The 22,587-nt window shown below is 39.9% G+C and overlaps 2 pseudogenes; one reads left to right on the top strand and one right to left on the bottom strand.

The window, feature by feature from the left end:
• Nucleotides 1–12,004: 12,004 nt before the first annotated feature.
• On the bottom strand, nt 12,005–12,123 carry LOC134912410 (5S ribosomal RNA; annotated as a pseudogene).
• Nucleotides 12,124–16,778: 4,655 nt separating this feature from the next.
• Nucleotides 16,779–16,897, top strand: LOC134912409 (5S ribosomal RNA; annotated as a pseudogene).
• Nucleotides 16,898–22,587: the final 5,690 nt, after the last annotated feature.

Raw genomic sequence — 22,587 nt, 5'->3', positions numbered from 1 at the left:
CGAGTTTGCATCGCTATACACACGTGAAGACATTATGGTAAGTGTTGTTGTTATTATTATTATTTATTATTATTATCATTATGGATCTAGCATGTTATATTTTATTTTTATGTATAATTGTCACCCCACTGAAGGTTGTTTAAATATGTGGTCATTTTAGGAATGCACCGACATTTTTTTATTTTTTTTTATTTTACACAATATTAATTAATTTAATCAATACTAAGCGGTTCCCAATGGTATTTAGTAAGTACCATTGGGAACCGCTTAGTATTGATTAAATTAATTAATATTGTGCAAGATAAAATGCACAGGCTAGTTGATCACACAAACAACAGTCATTTATTTTGGTTTTTAATTAATATGATTGCCTGAATGTTGTTTAAAATGTGTCGAGTACCAGGTATTTGTTTTGGATTTTAATTAATGTGACTATCTGAAGGTTATTTAAATATGTGGTAATAGCGACATCTAGTGGTTCATTTTGGGAATGCACCGACACAGTATTTCAATCCTAACATTTCAAATATAATTTCTGCACTTTAATCTACAATTGGTATTTAGTAAGTACCATTGGGAACCGCTTAGTATTGATTAAATTAATTAATATTGTGTAAGATAAAATGCACAGGCTATAGTTGATCACACAAACAACAGTCATTTATTTTGGTTTTTAATTAATATGATTGCCTGAATGTTGTTTAAAATGTGTCGAGTACCAGGTATTTGTTTTGGATTTTAATTGTGACTGTCTGAAGGTTATTTAAATATGTGGTAATAGCGACATCTAGTGGTTCATTTTGGGAATGCACCGACACAGTATTTCATCTAATTCGTTTGACAGATATTAATCGTGTCTCATTTTCATTATTGGTTCAGAGACAGACAATGCAGAACATCAACAGCAAAGACGCTTTCATGGTTAGAACCAGATCTGATGATGATGATGATGATGCTTTGCCAAGTTATCAAACGGCGCATGGCAAGCTATGTCTATAAATGCCATTGACACGTTTTTATTTATATTTCAAGTTTAAATAGTATGAAATTATAGTCAAGGTCTACAATTTGTTCATTTTTAAAAGTTTAAATAGTATGAACGTACAACAGTCTGGATACATTGATAAGTACCGTATATACTCGAGTATAAGTCGACCCGAATATAAGCCGAGATACCTAATTTTACCACAAAAAAATGGGAAAAATGACTGACTCGAGTATAAGCCTAGGGTGGGAAATGTACGGTGCCAGGGGTGTTCATGCTCAGGGTGTCATGCTCGTTGCCAGGGGTTTCATGCGGTAGGTGTTATGCTTGTTGCCAGGGGGTTATGCTTGTTGCTAGGGTTGTGCCCCCAGTGCCACATATACCCCCAGTAACAGATATCCCCCCACAGTGCCAGATAAAAACATGCTGCCGTTGCTTTGCCCCCAGTAGTTATGCCCCTTCTTTGCCCCCAGTAGTTGTGCCCCTCTTTCTTTGCCCCCAGTAGTTGTGCCCCCTTTCATTGCCCCCAGTAGTTGTGCCCCCTTTCATTGCCCCCAGTAGTTGTGCCTCCTTCTTTCTTTGCCCCCTGTTGCAGTGCCCCCTTCTTTCTTTGCCCCCTGTTGCAGTGCCCCCTTCTTTCTTTGCCCCCTGTTGCAGTGCCCCCTTCTTTCTTTGCCCCCTGTTGCAGTGCCCCCTTCTTTCTTTGCCCCCTGTTGCAGTGCCCCCGTCGCCGCTTACAAACACACACAAAAACAATACTTACCACTGCCCCGCTCCTGCTTCCCGACCGCTTCTTCTGCTGCTGCGCTGCTCCGCTCCGTCCGTCCGCTCGCTCCATCCGGCCGCACGCTCCGTCCGGCCGCCGCTCTGTGCGGCCGCACGCTCCCCGGCACCCGATCATCTCTATGGGAGAGACGTCATGACGTCTCTCCCATAGCAACGCGCACAGACACTAGAGGTCAATAATGACCTCTAGTGTCTGTCCTGGAGCCGGCTGCAGCGGACGCCCACACAGCCCACGGCGTCTGCTGCAGCCATTGACTCGAGTATAAGCCGAGGGGGGCTTTTTCAGCACAGAAAAATGTGCTGAAAAAGTCGGCTTATACTCGAGTATATACGGTAATTATTAAATAGTAATTATTAAATAATTATTATTTTCTAATTTTTATTTCCCCCGATTTGACAGTAATCACAAATACAGAGAATTTCGATTCGGTTGAAGATAGCCCATTTGGTTTAGATTTCAGCATTATACCCGATTTTACTAATATTTTGGAATTGGCGCCATACTGTGAGTAACATGATATCTTTATTTATTTTTTATTTATTTATTTTTTATTATTAGTTTTATTTATTTATTTATTTTTCCACGGCTAAAGAATTAAAAATAAACCTTGTACAGTTGTGCTGATTTGTTGTCAACTGTACACACTTTATATTCTCAATAATGAATCGCTTTTTCATGTTATTCTAATTTTATACCGTATGTAATATTTATTTTTTCATTTTTTCACCGGCTAAAGATGCCACAAAAATGGATGATGCGACGGCTGACGGTATTCTACGGGATATATTGAACAAACCTGATTATTGTCACAACGCCGCTATACAGAACAGCAATGTTGTTGATGAGCGACCGTTTTTCCCACACGCGACAGGGGGTCGGGCTAAAACATTCGAATATAAAGCAGGTGTGTAATCAAACACTGTTATATGGTATATTGTTATGCGGTGATTTAAATGCTGATTTACAGGCAGCAGCGTTTATATTTATTTTATAATATATGTATTACAGATGACGCTGTAGCAAGGCGATATGATCCTACGATACCAACAGGCCGTGATACAGTCGCGCAAATACACAGGCCTAGTACAAGCGGGAAAACATCAAAACGCACAACCGCCGCTGAAACGGAGAACCATCAATTCGCAGCAGCAGGTGTGTAATCAAACACTGTTATATGGCATATTGTTATGCTGTGATTTAAATGCCGATTTACATGCAGAGGCGTTTATATTTATTTTATAATATATGTATTACAGATGACGCTGTAGCAAGGCGATATGATCATACGATACCAACAGGCCGTGATACAGTCGCGCAAATACACAGGCTTAGTACAAGCGGGAAAATATCAAAACGCACAACCGCCGCTGAAACGGAGAGCCATCAATTCGCAGCAGCAGGTGTGTAATCAAACACTGTTATATGGCATATTGTTATGCGGTGATTTAAATGCTGATTTACATGCAGAGGCGTTGATATTTATTTTATAATATATGTATTACAGATGACGCTGTAGCAAGGCGATATGCTCCTTTGATACCAACAGGCCGTGATACAGTCGCGCAAATACACAGGCCTAGTACAAGCGGGAAAATATCAAAACGCACAACCGCCGCTGAAGCGGAGAACCATCAATTCGTAACGCCGGCAATTGTACATAAGGACGTTGCTAGGTCATCAGTTATGGCGGTGCATAACGGTTGTATCAACCCGAACAAACGAAGGTCTGCTCGACCAAGAACGAATGAGAGAAGTCATAATTCAGCATTTACAGATCTGAAAAGAAAATGGTCATATTCCGAAAATGATAAGCCGCAACGGAGAAGGATCGCGTTACAAACTGTATCATGCGTAAGTAATGATGTTGCTGTAACATCAAAACACACAGCGTTTAACACTGCAGACCGGGATGTCGCTGGTAATACAAAGACTGTAAAGGTTAAGAGGGCATCACGTCTCTCAAGAAGTAATGTTAAGCAATTGTCGCAATCAGCTGTAATCACAATTCCAGATACACAGGTTTGTTCTGAAACAGAAACAAGGCACATAGCAGGCATTGGTTTGTTATCAAATATTGACTCAAGAAGTAATGTTAAGCAATTGTCGCAATCCGATGTCATCACTATTACCGATACACAGGATTGCTCTGAAGCAAGACACATAGCTGGTAATTCTGTGATATCAGATATTGATGACATAAATGGGCAAGAGCTTATTACAAACTGTGTAGAGTCAACGACACAAGAACCGCAGAATAGTTCTGATGAAGTATTATCAGCCGTTGCAGGAATACCTGATAATACTACAACGGTTGATTGTGTAACATCAATCCCCAATATTTTTACAACGACAGCCATGGTACACGCATTGGCTGATGCTTGTGCACCGGCGCGAGGGATAGAGCCCGACATAGTTGATGAATGTCAAAATTCAGAATTATTAGGCCAAGACGCTGAAATACAATTTTACGCGTTGTTGGGTAAGATACGGGAAGATGTTGAGAACATGGGTGTAAAAGCCGGATATTTGTTAAAACACATTAAAGGTGTGAGCCACGGTTGTAAATGTAAACAAGACATTGTTAAAGAAGTTGTTGAGACGTATATGAATGTCATGTCAAAATACATAGATCGGTCGGTTAAGACAACTGAATTTATTAAAGCCAACATACATCATTTTGCAGAAATAAATGAAACTGATCCGTGACTAGGCATGCTAGGCAATGGTTTGAAACGTGTTTTAAATTTAAATGCCTGTAAAAAAAAACCACGAATTAAACCTTGTTTAACATACAAGATCTCACAGTTATTCCGACGTGCAAAGGTGAAACAGGCTGTGACAACATTAACCAGATTGAGAAAGCGCAAGCGGCACAGGGAACATGTGGTAGGCGGGAAGCAGAGTGCGATGTATGTAGATTTAGATCAATCGCCACCCCAAGCATTACCGAATGACGAATCACAGGCTGACAATATTGAGCGCAATGCAAGCCCCATATATGATGATGCAGGCAGTGTTGAGTCACCCGGTAATGACGAAGGTCGGCAACATGTATACTTGGAGGCGATTAACTGTTATGAACGACAACGACCGTATTTCAGAGCCGTTGAGTACCACAATCACTATCGGTTTGTTAATTTGGACAGGGTTACATCATTTGTAGAGGGGGTTCGAGCCATTCATACTGCTATACAGGCCATGCTCGATGGTGTCCTTGCGGGCGTGGATCCAGCCGACCGCGTTCAGCTTAGATTGGAGGGGGGTGGGTTACACAACGCCATCTATTCGCATCGTAAGCCGCAAGAAACATTAGACGCTGCCAGTTTTTTTAATCAGATTACAAACACGCTTCAAAGTAACGCTGAATTCTTATTATCCACAGGCTTAAGATTTGTGATCAGTATTTTTATGAACAGATCAGGGTCTGGTTTGACTGGGAGGAGTTTACAACGCCTGCCCCAAAGTTTAATAATAAATAAAAGAAAGAGATATCTCTATGACTTCAGGCGCATAGGTAATAACCTGTGTTTGGCCGCTAGCGTCTGTAAACTTCTGGATAAAGGTAACAATGCCAATGATCATGTAATACAGGAGAGAGCGATCCAACTACATAAAGCTTTGAATCTGCCGCTTGATAAAGCGGTCAGCTTTAGCGATGTTGCAATTTTTGAAAATTATTTAAACGTTTCAATCAATCTCCTCTATTATAGTCAAAGTGATTGGAAATACTACAGTACGGACAGTCGTTACAAAGACACGCTGTTTGTGCTATATCACGATTGTCACTTTTATGGGATACTCGATATCAAAGCGTTTCTTGGAGCCCGATATTATTGCATCCGTTGTCATAGCGCTTACCATCATAGAAATAATCACGATTGTCTTTTCTTTTGTAAGGCTTGTCACAGGCCGGATTGTATCGACGATGGTGTGACGGCTTTAAGGTGTTCGGTGTGTAGGGTATTTTGTCGATCAAATGAGTGTTTAGAGCTACACAAAGCTTTAGCTCTTGATCACAAAATATCCTGTCTTGAACATGTATATTGTGACAAGTGTTGTCTCTAAAGGCGGACAGATCATAACTGCCGAGGCCTAAAGTGCCCCATTTGTAAGGTGTTCGTTGATGGGTTTTCGAACCATTTGTGCTATATACAAACCATCAAGCCGGAAGAGCCCACAAAGAAATACATCTTTTATGATTTTGAGTGTATGCAGGAGACAGGTGTGCACATACCAAACTACTGTTACGCTTTAACATTAACGGGGGAGAAAGACTGGGAGTTTAAGGGTGTTGCATGTATCGAAGACTTTGTAAAGACGTTCATGAAACCAAAATTTGAGCATTACACATTCATAGCCCATAATGCAGGTCGCTATGATGCATATTTTGTGCTGCGCCAGCTGATTAAGGAGAAATTAAAGATGGAATTATTATCTAGAGGCGGCAACATAATGTGCATCACGGTAAAAGATTTGAAGATAAGATTTATCGACTCTTTAAATTTTTTACCCATGCGGCTTAGCAAGTTACCAAAGGCGATGGGGTTTGACGGTACCAAAGGTTATTTCCCACATTTTTTTAACACAGCTGATAACCAAAATTACATAGGCGCTATGCCATCAATAGAGTATTTTGGTCCACAATACATGATGCCTGATGAATTATCTGAGTTTACAGCCTGGTATAAACAGCATGTACACAAACCGTTTAACTTTCAAAAAGAGCTCGTACGATATTGTAAAGAAGATGTGAAAATATTACAAAAAGCTTGTGATGCTTTCAGATCGGCTGTTATAGCCATGACAGAACAGGAATTTCTAATAACAAAGAAAAAAAAAAGGTTGTGGTTAAACGTCACATCGAAGCTTTTCAATTAGTCACGTTGGCTTCCGTATGCATGGCCATGTACCGTTGTAAATTTTTACAGGAAAAGACACTGGCCCTTGTACCGGGTGATAACTATCACAAGACTCAGAAGCGTTACTCAACGCCAGCCATACAGTGGTTAATGTACATAGAACACAAAGAAGGTGTGAGTATAAGACACGCTTTACAAGGGGGCGAGAAGAAAGTTGGTAAATACAGCCTGGATGGTTACGCCGTGATTAACGGAACACCCACTGCATTTGAATTTCAAGGTTGTTTTTATCACGGTTGTGGTGCTTGTTACAACGCCGATGATAAAAACAAACTGACTAAAACGACCTACGGTCAATTACACCACAAGACGCAGGTAAAGTTGCACTACCTTAAACGTTGTGGATTTCAGATACGTGAAATCTGGGGTTGTGAATGGAAGTCTATGCTAGATTCTGATGCGGATCTACAGGCTTTTCTGAAGGGCAAAGAATTACCCGAACCCTTGGAGCCGCGTGATGCTCTTTATGGCGGGCGCACAAACGCCATAAAGCTGTATCACAAAACAGGCTGTGATGAAAAAATTAAATATTTTGACTTCACCAGTTTATATCCATATGTTAACAAAACCAAAACGTATCCTATACAGCACCCACGCATTATTTATAAGGACTTTGGTGATGTCACAAAGTATTTTGGTTTTGCCAGGGTTAAAGTTTACCCGCCTCGTGGCCTATGTTTTCCGGTTCTGCCGGTTAAAATGGGTGGCAAGTTAATGTTTCCATTATGTCGCACATGCGCTGAGTCTGGACAGACTGAGCCGTGCGTTCATGATTCAGAAAAACGTGCACTCATCGGTACATGGTGTACCGTGGAACTAAACTTGGCTGTAGAAATGGGGTACATGGTGTGTAAAATCTATGAGGCGTGGCATTTTGATGAGAGCTCTGACAAATTGTTTTCAGGCTACATTAAAACGCACCTCAGGGATAAACAAGAGGCCTCTGGTTATCCCGAATGGTGTACAGACGCCGAGAAACGCCAAGAGTATATAGACGCCTATCAAAAAAATGAAGGCGTGTCTTTACGCCCCGATCACATAGAAATCAATCCCGCTAAAAGACAAATTTCAAAATGGTTTTTAAATTCCTTATGGGGTAAATTTGGTCAACGTAGCAACATGCCCAATACGTGTCTAGTGACCGATCCCGACAAACTTTTTGAATACGTGTTCTTACCGTACTATGACGTGTCCGCTTTGGACTTTGTTGATGATGATACAGTTATGGTAAATTGGAAGTATGCCAAAGATCATTACACCAGGGGCGCAATTTCAAATGTAACTATAGCCATCTTTACAACGGCTTATGCACGTGTTGAACTGTACAAACTACTGTATAGATTACAAGATAGATGTCTTTATCACGACACAGATTCTGTGATTTTTGTCAGTAGACCCGGTGACTGGTGTCCGCCATTGGGTGATTATTTAGGCGAGTTGACCAGCGAACTACCCACAGGCACCCATATAACAGAATTTGTCTCAGCCGGACCCAAGTCATACGGCTATCGACTAAACAACGGAAAGACCTGTTTAAAAGTTAAAGGTATAACGCTCAATGTTGATAATGCGCAGCACGTTAACTTTGACAGCCTGAAAGAACTGGTCTTAGATTATCCTTTAAATCACGAAGGCGATGACCAGAAAAAGGTTGTGATCCGTCAACCCGGTATAGTACGTGTGAAAAAGTGCTGGCAGATAGAGACGCGTACATTGCAGAAGACGCAAAGGTGTGTTTATACTAAACGGTCTCTTACGGACAACTTCACAACACTGCCGTTCGGCTATTAAGATGGACACCAGATTTCAGCACCCTCATGTATTTTAGCGGGTCCGTCCAATTCGGGTAAAAGTTATTTTGTGAAAACGCTGTTGCAACACGCTGCAACACATATGACTCATGTACCTGATAATGTTGTTTGGTTTTACACCTGTTGGCAGCCTATATACGACCAACTTCTGCGTGATTACCCCGGCACGCGTTTTATAGAGGGCTTACCAGAGTCTTTTAGCGATTATCAACTTTTTCCCCCTGAGAAGATTAATTTAACAGTGATTGATGATTTGATGGACGCGGCAAGTAATAATTCTGAGGTTGAGAAAGCTTTCACAAAGTATGTACACCATCGTAATCTCAGTATCCTGTACCTTGTCCAAAACATATTTTGTCAAGGTAAAAAGAGCAGAACTATACATTTAAACACAAAATATATGGTCCTGTTCAAAAACCCCAGGGATAAAATGCAGGTGGGCATTCTGGCTAGACAAATGTACCCATCGAAACATTGTTTTTTTCTCGAAGCCTATGAATCCGCGACAGCTGCCCCTTATGGTTATTTACTGGTTGATTTAAGAAACAACGCTCTTGACGATTATCGTTTACGAAGCGACTTATTCCCACCAGACACGCCTGTCGCTTTTGTCATTAAGAAGCGCGGTTCTATAAAGCTATAACCGTACAACCTTAAGTCATTTGTTGTCATTCTAACAACGGTGAACATGTCGGGGCGGATAAGACGTAATTGGGTGCTTTTAAAAACGTTAATTAAAGCAACACCATTCCAAAGAAATGCTATTTTATCCAACGCTTCAAACGATTTAGTCACGGCTATTTGTGAGATAGCGCTCAACACGCTTAAAGGTAAAATACCGCTGTCTCAACGCCAGTTGAACTACCTTAAAAAGAAGCGAGCGCTTATAAAATCTCTTTGTAATAAGAAATGTGCCATTGGAAAAAAGAAGAGGTTGGTTAAACAGTCGGGTGGTTTTATCGGTTCGCTGCTTGGTTTTGCTATACCACTAATTACAGGACTATTGTCTAATCGCTGATGGAGTACGCTGAGAAAATGTATCTGGTACCTCAGAATCAGATAGACCGTTTACATAATAAACCGAACAGCGACAACATACGTAAAACAGCAACGCATGGTCTAGATGTAGAGATCGTGAAAATACTACAGAATAATGATTTATCAGAATATGAAAAAGCAAAGCGATATACAATGTTGTTGCAGAGATACCTGGTGTTGAGTAAACAGGCTGATAGTGAAATGTCAACTTTAGCTCTTTTATCACCCGTTGCAAAATCTGTTGATGAATCAAATAATACGACACAGCCTATTGCACCCGATGCTGTTTATCATGAGCTTTTGAGCGGTGTTAATGACCGGTATAAGAAAAACTGTGAAATACTATTGAGTAAAATGACACGCTCTAAACACATCACAGACTGGAACAGTAAAGGGGAGTTTCTGTACAAAGGCGTCACTGTGCCTGGTTCCAACATGTTAGATTTAATAAGAAGCATCACGCAAAGTAACGGTGTGTCGCTCCGTAATATACCGAATGGTTGGCCTGAATTTATGCGGGCAATGTCTGAATTGAATATTCCCTCAACCGTCATAGCCAATGCGGGGAATAGAATGTGTTTAGAACGATTAAAAGCTGAGAAGCAGGATGACTCTGATGGCGCTGTGACATCGCCCATGTCGTTACAAACCCTTAACAAAGGTCGAATAAATGTTTTAAGTCCCCCAGGTTTAACAACACCGCACGGTTACTTACTGCCTAGGAAAAGATCCGTAAATCTATTTCAGGATTCACAGTGGCTGAAACTATAACATATAACTAATTTATAATATTTTTATACACTGTATTTTGTGTTGGTATTTTGCGCCACAATGTTTAACTTATGTCAATAATATTTTATGTAATGTTTTAAATGCTTCTTTACCGTGATATATATATATATATATATATATATATAAGGGAGGGTAGGGGTACTAGCGACTAACAGTGTCTACACTTAAAGGATATATATATGAAGAAGGATGCAATTCGTATTTCTTTTAAAAAATGGGGGGATATTTATTATAAAACAGACAATTTAATAGCAATAAAAAAGGAAAAAGGGTTGGATGGAATAAAAAACGGGTGGATTTGATCGATTAAAAAATAATAAATAAATTCAAGCTGATAAAAGAAAAAATAATAAAAACATATCTGGAACAATAAAAATATACAAATATATTTCAGATAAAAGAAAGGTGCTTATCTTAAAAAATGGAAGGTCAAATTGAGGTCTGCCCGACGCGTTTCGTCCATCTGACTTCATCAAGGGGTAGAGGGCTACTGAACAGTAATTCTATTTATAGCCAGGATAATTAGCAGTGTAATTATGACATCACTTCCTGTTCAGGGCTACTTGAAAATACAGTTACATATAGCATTGTGTAAATTCGGAAAAGACTATTGCCAGGGGTAGATCTACAATATAAGGTTACCATAAGATAAATATAGTGCAAAAACGAGCGTCATAGCTTATAGTACGGTATAAAATAAGTCCAGGGGCGCTATTTGCCTCACTTCCGCCCCGCTTCCTGTGTCAGAGTCTGTGCACTGCGCATGCGCACGGTGCCCCGCTTCCGTGATTCGCGTCTCTGTATAGGCGCTAAGCTGCCCCACTTCCTGTTTGTGCTTTTCTGTTAGGGGAGCCACACTTCCTGTTTCGACGTGGAACGGCCTGTAGCTTCATATTGATTGGATGGTTTGCATTGTCAATCATCGCGGCGGACATCTTTGTGAAGCCATATAGTGCAGGACACATTTCTATAATGGCATGTTCAGCTTGCACAGAAATGCATATAGGAAAACAAATAAATAAAACGAGGATTAATTCCTTATAAAGTACTATTAATTAATTTTATAATAGGAGCATGGGAGATGTTATAAGGGAAAAACTTTATATTGCTGGAATTTGATTTTTTAAAGAACGATATATGTGTATGTTTAGAGAGCTTCAAAACCGACTAGAATAATTCTTATTCAAAGGGGCACTGATAATCTAAATATTGTTAATATTTCTATTAAAAATGTGTACATTAGCAACATGTTGTCATATAGGAGGCCATTAGAGTCTATGGAGTACTTAGTGATAGTATATAATGTCATTTCTAAAAAGTACTTATATATTGCTGCATATTAAACACATGTTTGTTTTTTTCAGACAATGTGCTTATAGTGTATTCTATTTTGATACCAGTGAGGGGTATATATAGTATAGTGGGCACATGCAGTGCTTAATAGGAGAAGGGTGTATCTGTATGTGGGAGTGAAGAATTTATAGTTAATATAGTGAAAAAAAGACATATTAAGCTGGGGATAGAGTGCAAGATTCAAAGTACTCAGAATTATCTGTAAAGTGTAGGTTATAAGATCTTTAGGTAGAAATAGGGGGAGGCAAAAGGTGGTCAATTAGCCAGTATTTGTCAATGTTTTACATTGCTGGTATGTTATGAGTCTATTGTATCCCACATTGTACAGTACCCAATCTTCCCAAGTGGTTCCCCGCTTGGTACTGTTTGGGCCCTACACTGCTTAGCTTCCAAGATCGGACGAGATTGGGCGTCCGTCAGTGTGGTATGACTGTATCTCGTGGACAAATGACTGAGTCGCACAGCAATCCGAGTTTATTAACATAACAGGCAAATCAACAAACTATAAAGTGCTTAGTGCTGTGGTTGTGGTTGAATAAATACATAAATACATACAGTGTCGAATATACAGGCTACCAGCGGATAAGTTGAGAGATATGAAGGAGATATGAGAGAAAAAGGGAGTAATTTCTTATCACAGGAACGGTGCGATCTCGTATCCTTCATTGAAGCCGAATGGATGAGAAGTTTTCAGTTGGAAGATCCAGTACATCTCTCTCTGGGACAACTTCTTCGCTAGATCTCCTCCTCTGTCGCCACTTGTGACATGTTCGATCGCCTTAAAGGACAGTTCTTCCGGGTTGGACTGGTGTTCTTGTTTAAAATGTCTATAGAGTAAGTGTGTCTCCAGCTTGTTTCTTATGCTGCGTATATGTTCTTGGATCCTGATTTTCAACGTCCTCTTTGTTTTACCCACATATTTTTTGTGGCAGGTGCATTCCAAGAGGTAGATAATTGACGTGCTGTTACAGTTCATGAAGTCCTTGATTTTGAATTCTTTAGTACCGTCAGTGTTGTTGAAAGTCCTCCTATTAGGGTTGAGGAATCTGCAAACATTGCAATGTCCACATTTATATGCTCCAACACATTTTGGAAGAGACCGTTGGTTGTCCTCTGGTGGTAGTACTCGTAGCATGCTGGGTGCGAGAATGTCCTTAAGACTTCTAGACTTGCGAAAGATCAGTTCTGGTTGTGCAGGGAGAATCTCTTTAAGGATGGGGTCCATCAGAAGTATTCCCCAGTGTGCTTTTAGTGAGGTTCTGATGGAATGTTCATGGCTGTTGTAAGTCGTTATGAAGGAGACGGACTCCTTTTTCTCTGTTTTTTCTTTGTAAGTTAGTAATTGTTCTCGCTCGAGGTTTTTTGTTCTCTCAATGGCTCCGTCCAGTATAGTTTTGGGGTACCTTTTTTCCTCAAACCTTTTTCTGTAGATTCCAAGTTGTGCTTCACAATCTTCGGTCTTGTTACAGTTTCTTTTGATTCTATGAAATTGGGAGTAGGGGATATTGTTTTTCCACTTTTTAGAGTGACTGCTCTTATAATGAAGGTAGCTGTTCTTGTCGACATTCTTGATGTAGTTTTTTGTAGTGACTGCCCCTTCCTCTCCAGTTAAAGTCAGGTCCAGGAACTCAATTGAATTTTTATCCATATTGCAAGTAAAAGACAGATTAAAATCATTGAGTTGTATAACTTTAAAAAAGTCCATAAAAGAATCAGAACTGCCATTCCAGATGATCAAGATGTCATCTATGTACCTTTTGTATAGAATGACATGTTTTTCAAAATGTTGCGTGTTGTACATATACTTCTCCTCCCATTGGCCCATGAACAAGTTAGCAAAGCTCGGCGCAAAAATCGTGCCCATTGCGGTGCCACATTGTTGCAAGTAAAATTTGTCTAAGAATTTAAAATAATTACGGCTTAAAATAAAATTCATCAATTCACAAATAAAGGTCTTGTGTGCTTCTGTAAGGGATGAGTCTTTGTTGAGATACACTCTGCTAGCTTCAATCCCTTTCTTGTGTTCAATGCAGGTATATAATGACTGTACATCAACGGTTATCCATATGTATGAGTCTTTCCATTTAATGTTCTTCATCTCATTTAATACCATAGTGGTATCCTGCAGGTATGATGGTAACTTCCTGACATACGGGTTCAGAAAAATGTCCACGTACTTAGACAAATTAGACGTAAGAGAGTCTATCCCTGCAACAATAGGTCTCCCAGGTGGGTTGGATAGGCACTTGTGGATTTTAGGTAAAAAATAGAATATGGGGGTAGTGGGGTTGGATTGCATTAAAAACGAGAATTCATCCTTTGTGATAATGTCACTTCTCAGGCCTTGTAAAAGTAAGGATCTGAGTTCATCTATAAATGTATTTTTCGGGTCATCTGGCAGAAGGGCATAGGAGCTGGTATCTCCTAAGAGTCTGTGTGCTTCTTGGACATATTTGTCCCTGTCCAGGATGACCAACCCCCCCCTTTGTCAGCCGGTTTTATGACAAGTTGCTTGTTTTTTTGGAGATTTTTCAGTGCTTCGATTTCTTTGTTGTGGAGATTTTTATTCACCACTGGTGTGGGTTCTGTTTCACATAAATCTGTTTTCACTAGATCGTAAAAAATGCTTATGTTGCTCCCTTTAGATTCCACTGGATAGTATTTACTTTTTGGTTTAAGTCCAGATTTTGAACTTGCTTCGTAATTCGATATGATAGCGTTCTCTTTTCTCAGGAAGTGTCTTTTTAACGTAAGTTTCCGCACAAATTTGTGCGGAAACTTACGTTAAAAAGACACTTCCTGAGAAAAGAGAACGCTATCATATCGAATTACGAAGCAAGTTCAAAATCTGGACTTAAACCAAAAAGTAAATACTATCCAGTGGAATCTAAAGGGAGCAACATAAGCATTTTTTACGATCTAGTGAAAACAGATTTATGTGAAACAGAACCCACACCAGTGGTGAATAAAAATCTCCACAACAAAGAAATCGAAGCACTGAAAAATCTCCAAAAAAACAAGCAACTTGTCATAAAACCGGCTGACAAAGGGGGGGGTTGGTCATCCTGGACAGGGACAAATATGTCCAAGAAGCACACAGACTCTTAGGAGATACCAGCTCCTATGCCCTGCTGCCAGATGACCCGAAAAATACATTTATAGATGAACTCAGATCCTTACTTTTACAAGGCCTGAGAAGTGACATTATCACAAAGGATGAATTCTCGTTTTTAATGCAATCCAACCCCACTACCCCCATATTCTATTTTTTACCTAAAATCCACAAGTGCCTATCCAACCCACCTGGGAGACCTATTGTCGCAGGGATAGACTCTCTTACGTCTAATTTGTCTAAGTACGTGGACATTTTTCTGAACCCGTATGTCAGGAAGTTACCATCATACCTGCAGGATACCACTATGGTATTAAATGAGATGAAGAACATTAAATGGAAGGACTCATACATATGGATAACCGTTGATGTACAGTCATTATATACCTGCATTGAACACAAGAAAGGGATTGAAGCTAGCAGAGTGTATCTCAACAAAGACTCATCCCTTACAGAAGCACACAAGACCTTTATTTGTGAATTGATTAATTTTATTTTAAGCCGTAATTATTTTAAATTCTTAGACAAATTTTACTTGCAACAATGTGGCACCGCAATGGGCACGATTTTTGCGCCGAGCTTTGCTAACTTGTTCATGGGCCAATGGGAGGAGAAGTATATGTACAACACGCAACATTTTGAAAAACATGTCATTCTATACAAAAGGTACATAGATGACATCTTGATCATCTGGAATGGCAGTTCTGATTCTTTTATGGACTTTTTTTAAAGTTATACAACTCAATGATTTTAATCTGTCTTTTACTTGCAATATGGATAAGAATTCAATTGAGTTCCTGGACCTGACTTTAACTGGAGAGGAAGGGGCAGTCACTACAAAAAACTACATCAAGAATGTCGACAAGAACAGCTACCTTCATTATAAGAGCAGTCACTCTAAAAAGTGGAAAAACAATATCCCCTACTCCCAATTTCATAGAATCAAAAGAAACTGTAACAAGACCGAAGATTGTGAAGCACAACTTGGAATCTACAGAAAAAGGTTTGAGGAAAAAAGGTACCCCAAAACTATACTGGACGGAGCCATTGAGAGAACAAAAAACCTCGAGCGAGAACAATTACTAACTTACAAAGAAAAAACAGAGAAAAAGGAGTCCGTCTCCTTCATAACGACTTACAACAGCCATGAACATTCCATCAGAACCTCACTAAAAGCACACTGGGGAATACTTCTGATGGACCCCATCCTTAAAGAGATTCTCCCTGCACAACCAGAACTGATCTTTCGCAAGTCTAGAAGTCTTAAGGACATTCTCGCACCCAGCATGCTACGAGTACTACCACCAGAGGACAACCAACGGTCTCTTCCAAAATGTGTTGGAGCATATAAATGTGGACATTGCAATGTTTGCAGATTCCTCAACCCTAATAGGAGGACTTTCAACAACACTGACGGTACTAAAGAATTCAAAATCAAGGACTTCATGAACTGTAACAGCACGTCAATTATCTACCTCTTGGAATGCACCTGCCACAAAAAATATGTGGGTAAAACAAAGAGGACGTTGAAAATCAGGATCCAAGAACATATACGCAGCATAAGAAACAAGCTGGAGACACACTTACTCTATAGACATTTTAAACAAGAACACCAGTCCAACCCGGAAGAACTGTCCTTTAAGGCGATCGAACATGTCACAAGTGGCGACAGAGGAGGAGATCTAGCGAAGAAGTTGTCCTAGAGAGAGATGTACTGGATCTTCCAACTGAAAACTTCTCATCCATTCGGCTTCAATGAAGGATACGAGATCGCACCGTTCCTGTGATAAGAAATTACTCCCTTTTTCTCTCATATCTCCTTCATATCTCTCAACTTATCCGCTGGTAGCCTGTATATTCGACACTATGTATTTATGTATTTATTCAACCACAACCACAGCACTAAGCACTTTATAGTTTGTTGATTTGCCTGTTATGTTAATAAACTCGGATTGCTGTGCGACTCAGTCATTTGTCCACGAGATACAGTCATACCACACTGACGGACGCCCAATCTCGTCCGATCTTGGAAGCTAAGCAGTGTAGGGCCCAAACAGTACCAAGCGGGGAACCACTTGGGAAGATTGGGTACTGTACAATGTGGGATACAATAGACTCATAACATACCAGCAATGTAAAACATTGACAAATACTGGCTAATTGACCACCTTTTGCCTCCCCCTATTTCTACCTAAAGATCTTATAACCTACACTTTACAGATAATTCTGAGTACTTTGAATCTTGCACTCTATCCCCAGCTTAATATGTCTTTTTTTCACTATATTAACTATAAATTCTTCACTCCCACATACAGATACACCCTTCTCCTATTAAGCACTGCATGTGCCCACTATACTATATATACCCCTCACTGGTATCAAAATAGAATACACTATAAGCACATTGTCTGAAAAAAACAAACACGTGTTTAATATGCAGCAATACATAAGTACTTTTTAGAAATGACATTATATACTATCACTAAGTACTCCATAGACTCTAATGGCCTCCTATATGACAACATGTTGCTAATGTACACATTTTTAATAGAAATATTAACAATATTTAGATTATCAGTGCCCCTTTGAATAAGAATTATTCTAGTCGGTTTTGAAGCTCTCTAAACATACACATATATCGTTCTTTAAAAAATCAAATTCCAGCAATATAAAGTTTTTTCCTTATAACATCTCCCATGCTCCTATTATAAAAATTAATAATACTTTATAAGGAATTAATCCTCGTTTTATTTATTTGTTTTCCTATATGCATTTCTGTGCAAGCTGAACATGCCATTATAGAAATGTGTCCTGCACTATATGGCTTCACAAAGATGTCCGCCGCGATGATTGACAATGCAAACCATCCAATCAATATGAAGCTACAGGCCGTTCCACGTCGAAACAGGAAGTGTGGCTCCCCTAACAGAAAAGCACAAACAGGAAGTGGGGCAGCTTAGCGCCTATACAGAGACGCGAATCACGGAAGCGGGGCACCGTGCGCATGCGCAGTGCACAGACTCTGACACAGGAAGCGGGGCGGAAGTGAGGCAAATAGCGCCCCTGGACTTATTTTATACCGTACTATAAGCTATGACGCTCGTTTTTGCACTATATTTATCTTATGGTAACCTTATATTGTAGATCTACCCCTGGCAATAGTCTTCCGAATTTACACAATGCTATATGTAACTGTATTTTCAAGTAGCCCTGAACAGGAAGTGATGTCATAATTACACTGCTAATTATCCTGGCTATAAATAGAATTACTGTTCAGTAGCCCTCTACCCCTTGATGAAGTCAGATGGACGAAACGCGTTGGGCAGACCTCAATTTGACCTTCCATTTTTTAAGATAAGCACCTTTCTCTTATCTGAAATATATTTGTATATTTTTATTGTTCCAGATATGTTTTTATTATTTTTTCTTTTATCAGCTTGAATTTATTTATTATTTTTAAATCGATCAAATCCACCCGTTTTTTATTCCATCCAACCCTTTTTCCTTTTTTATTGCTATTAAATTGTCTGTTTTATAATAAATATCCCCCCATTTTTTAAAAGAAATACGAATTGCATCCTTCTTCATATATATATCCTTTAAGTGTAGACACTGTTAGTCGCTAGTACCCCTACCCTCCCTTATATACTTTTAACTAACAGGCAGCTTATCACTGCCTTTTTTTGGGGTCAGCTGACACCTTTTACTCCTAAAGGAGTGTCTACACCCCTGGTTATTTTATTTTATATATCTCTAAACTGTATAGTAGGCCTATACACCTATACTTGTGGCGCCATACTCCCACCACTCTATATATATATATATATATATATATATACATACATATATCAATAAAATATGCTTATGCTTTATAAAACAACGTTTTGTTCTTTGTTTCTATTGCTGTAAACGGAAGAAATTTCAAGCACGCGATATAAAGTTTAATAAACAACGTTGTTTATTAGAAAAACATCATAGATATGATGCGTTGTACATAAAACGTATCAAACAGAATGTTGATTACAAGTTACACAAACAATACAACGTTGTGCGTAACACGCTTCACACACAGCGTTGTGCGTGAAGCGTTTTATGTACAACGTGTCATAACTATGACACGTTGTACATAAAACGCTTCACGCACAGCGTTGGTTACAAGTTACACAATTCTGTATATATCTATATGCATAATGACTCAGACAATGGCTTCTTGGGAGTCGTCTTACAAAATTTGAAACAAAACAATCATTACGTTTTGTGTCATCACTAAAACGGGCCAGTACATCCACATATTTGTATTTTTTACACATGTAAAATATAAAGTATATGCAATATTGACCGCAAACGGTACTGTTAAAATTTTGCAACTGCTTATTTTGGTGATAAACACTTTTTGAATTCAAGTTTAAAAAAAGTATTATAGCTTTTGGGAATAGGGGGCTGTCAGGGGCTAACCCGTAAGAATCAAAAAAGTAACATTCACGCTTTTAGTTAAAATAAGCGGCCAACCAGTGCTCACCCGGCTGCCCGCTGCTATGCGTATTGATTACAAATGCGCAGGGATATTGCGACAGTTTACTGACCGGCAACATATCGCACGGATATGTTCCTTTAAAAATATGCCGTGTGCTTTGCACGGCGTACAGAATACAGTTTATCTGTAATGTGTTCATTTTTTCAGCAGCGTAGTGTTAGTTTATTTCATTTATAGATAATCGTACAGCACATCGCGCCTTTGATTAATCTCGATGATGTTATCAAATAGAGCATATATTATCACATTGACTGTCCGGTCCAACGCTTCTGCAAAGCGGAATTCAGCACGTAGATTGCCTGTTCTTATCAGGGAAAGGTGTTCTCCACACTCCTGTTCTGGTGAAAGGTCAAAAGCAAATAGCGTGTAGCCCCTGAGGTACTCTTCGCGGTCAATCAGTATACCATTGTCAGATTTCTGCTTATTTGTGATCTGTATGAGTGACATATACTCTCTTACAGCATTACCGCTTTCAAAGTCGGGTTGAAATGGCTTGGCGGGGTGCGGCGTTCCATCCAGATAAAGGGACGCAAAACTTAAATTTTTATGTTCAAAGCACAGGGGGTTCCGGTTATGGCTTCCTGAAAATGATTCGTTATCCACGAAACCGACTATAACTGTTTTCGGCACTTGTCCTAAAAATAAATTTTCTAGATTAAATACTCTACTGCCTGTTGGTACGCTGTAGATTTTCATCCCAACGCGGTCAATCGCGTATTTCGCGTTACCGTTTAACAGAGCCTGCGCGTGCCCAATCCGCACGGCCGGTGAGACCTGAACTCTTTTCACGAACAGGGATGCAGCTGTGATCTGTATTTTAAAGGCATCCGCCTCAGACGACATTAAGCAGAATGCGTCTTTGTTTCTGGTTAGTTTAATCTTCAGATCAACGGCGTTTAAAATTAGTTTATGTTGATGGAAAAGGTCGCAGTGAAGCGGGCCTAGCAGCTCAACAGTGCGACTCTGCGCTGTTGCGCCTGCTCGTTTTTTGAATCCCGTATTCGGTCCGTCCAGCGCTGTGTTGTTAAATTCACCATCCGCATCTTTGTAAAATAATCCTGTTGTGTGTTTTGTTGACAATGCATCCGAGCTGTAATTTAATATAGTCTCAATGTACGCGCGGTTTGCGTAAAGATTGTTGGATTGTGATATGAGCCTGTCGCCCAAAGTTACATCCACTTGGTTGAATAAAGTCGCTATTGGGTAATTAATAAGTGCGACCCGCGCACCTTGCGGTATCGGCGTGTTATCGGTTCGTACGATCTTACATGTCACGTACAACAGCGTATTGTTCAGATCGTAGTAGTGTTCACCGCTGGCTGCTATATAAAATTCAAGCGGAGCTGTGTCGGATAACGCCGCTAAAGGTTGAACTTCGACGTATAGACTTTTCTCTATGCTAGTTTGTGTCGGGGGCACGTCAAAAAGATCCAGCTCTGTTTTTGCACATTCAACGGATTCGTGGTGTTTAAAAAATATCACCAACGGCACTCTTCGGCTTTCTCTTCTTCTTTGAGTTGCGTCGTCTCTGTTTTTTATTTAAAAAGGGTATGTCCCAAGGCGGAAGCGTTATCATACGCTTCCGTTTTCTTTTAGACACGCCTTTTCTTGTATATATTAGTCCTGAACCGTCTTGCTTTGCTTGGTTCGCCTCGTGTATCTTATTCACAACGGCCGTTGTGGCTTGCCCGATAACATCTTTCGCTATATTACGAACCGCTGTCTTCATATGCGGTTTAGCCAACTCTAAACCTCTCCGGAAAAGAGGAACAGCTTTTCTGAAAAGACTTCGAAAAATACCGCCTAAACCGCAGCCGTACATGTATGCGCTGCCGTGAAAACCTGGTAATCCATTACCGGCTTGAGATTTATAATATTGCGCATAGAGGCCCGGATCGCCATAATTTTTAACAGCGACCATTCTGCTTAGTTAATAAAATTCAGTTTTGCGGCGTCTGAAGTGTAGCTTCACGATCGCTTTCCCAAACTTAAATGCCATGTTCTCGTTTTGGTCGTTCTTTATCTCTATGGCTATCGTGTCAAAATGTGTTTTGCACAATGGTACGTAATCGGGTTTCTCGTATCGTATTGTGACAACCTCATTGTTATAACCCTTCATTTCAACAGTGCGAAGTAGCGGTACATAACTATCCCCGACCCGTTGGTGTTCGATAATGTCTGTGTACACGTACATCGTATATTGGCCGCCTTTGATTTCGGCGCATGGTTTAGAAATATTAGTTTTAGGCTGTAAACCCAGTATCCATGTCAGCTTAGAACCGGCGTGGATTTGATACAACAGTTTACTGTCACATGTTACAACGCGTGCAAATGGATCATACGTTAGTCTTAATCCAACGTCCAGTTTCAGTTGTACAATTTCAGCGTTGATTACGTTCAGTAACGCTTCGATTGTTTCATAAAAACCGGGTTTAATGCACAAACTCGCGACTCTCGCCACCGGCTGTTCGGCCGTTCCATCCCATGATAATTGCAGTCTACAATCTTGTAAATCCAATGTATTCCACGTATGCGGGTATTGTATCTCAGTAAGTGCCACTTCCCATTCGCCATTTAAGTCTATCGGTTTAGCCAACTTTGTCGTATAGTTAGAAATTTTATTTTGTGGGAAGGTAACAGCCGATGCGTTGCTGGGTAAGGTTATGTAGAACGACTTGTCATCCATCGCTCGTCTTGTTTAGATACTGCTGATCTTTATATGTCTTTTATCACCGATGCTGCGACCCAACTGTTAAATTTTGCGGGGTACCCGCGCCACTTGACTAACGCGTATTTACGGCCTCTGACCGTCTTATTTTTTAAAATCTTTTCCACTTTGTAAACTCTGTTATAGTTTTTTGGTATGCTTTGAAGCTCTTCGGGGTAAAAACTACCTGTTATAACTTCACCGTACAGATCTGCCAACTTATAAAGCGGTTTAATCCCTTTAGTGTTCACACTATGTACAACAAAAATCTCCTCAGAAAAGCTCTGTTCGTAACCTTTCTGAAATATGTCCTTATATTTAGAAATACGGACGTGGTCACCGATTCCTAAACAAACTGGGGCTTTCTTACTTCTAAAGTAATCACCGTAGGTCGTTTTGAAGACACTCAATGCGTTAGAGTCATTCACATCGTTTGGAGCGCATTTAATCGTTCTATGGTATGTGTTATTATAGCTGCGTATGAAGTCTTGTAAAACGTCTATATATCTGTAGGTATTCTTTGCCGTGAAATAGCGCCACATGCGTGTT

Source organism: Pseudophryne corroboree, chromosome 4 (genome assembly GCF_028390025.1).
Source record: "Pseudophryne corroboree isolate aPseCor3 chromosome 4, aPseCor3.hap2, whole genome shotgun sequence".
Taxonomy (NCBI): domain Eukaryota; kingdom Metazoa; phylum Chordata; class Amphibia; order Anura; family Myobatrachidae; genus Pseudophryne; species Pseudophryne corroboree.
This window is presented reverse-complemented; position numbering and strand designations above follow the sequence as displayed.